The following is a 486-nucleotide window of genomic DNA, read 5'->3' as shown; positions in this document are numbered from 1 at the left end:
AGAAACGAAGGACGGCCGTATATAATTCAGTTCAAATCTTCGAGATTGTCAATCTGTAGATACTCTCACATCCAAGGATTTATACGCATACGGGCTTTGTGAACTGACGTAAGTCATTCGAATCCTGCTCGATACTAAATTACGCAGCCATGGCAGATCGAATCAAGTTTCTCCTACAAAAAAGAACTTCCTTAAAGTCCCAAATAACCATTTTATCCAATCTCCTCGAAAAGGGCGGCACGAGTAACACCTCGCTAAAACTACGAATCGCGCGTTTAACAGAATTATATCACGCGTTCGAAGGGTATAATGATGAGCTCGTTGTGGCGGATCCGAACGACGCTCATATCGATGAATTCGTTAATATTCAAGATCGGTTTTATAATGTCGCGAGTAAAATTGAAGAAATTTTAAACCCAGCGAATACATCGAGTACCGTCAACTCGAGCATCGAAACGCGATCCGATAACGCTGAGAATGCGGCAG

The sequence above is a fragment of the Mycetomoellerius zeteki genome, unplaced genomic scaffold, assembly GCF_001594055.1.
Source record: "Mycetomoellerius zeteki isolate Tzet28-1 unplaced genomic scaffold, Tzet1.0 scaffold865, whole genome shotgun sequence".
In the NCBI taxonomy this organism is placed as follows: domain Eukaryota; kingdom Metazoa; phylum Arthropoda; class Insecta; order Hymenoptera; family Formicidae; genus Mycetomoellerius; species Mycetomoellerius zeteki.
This window is presented reverse-complemented; position numbering follows the sequence as displayed.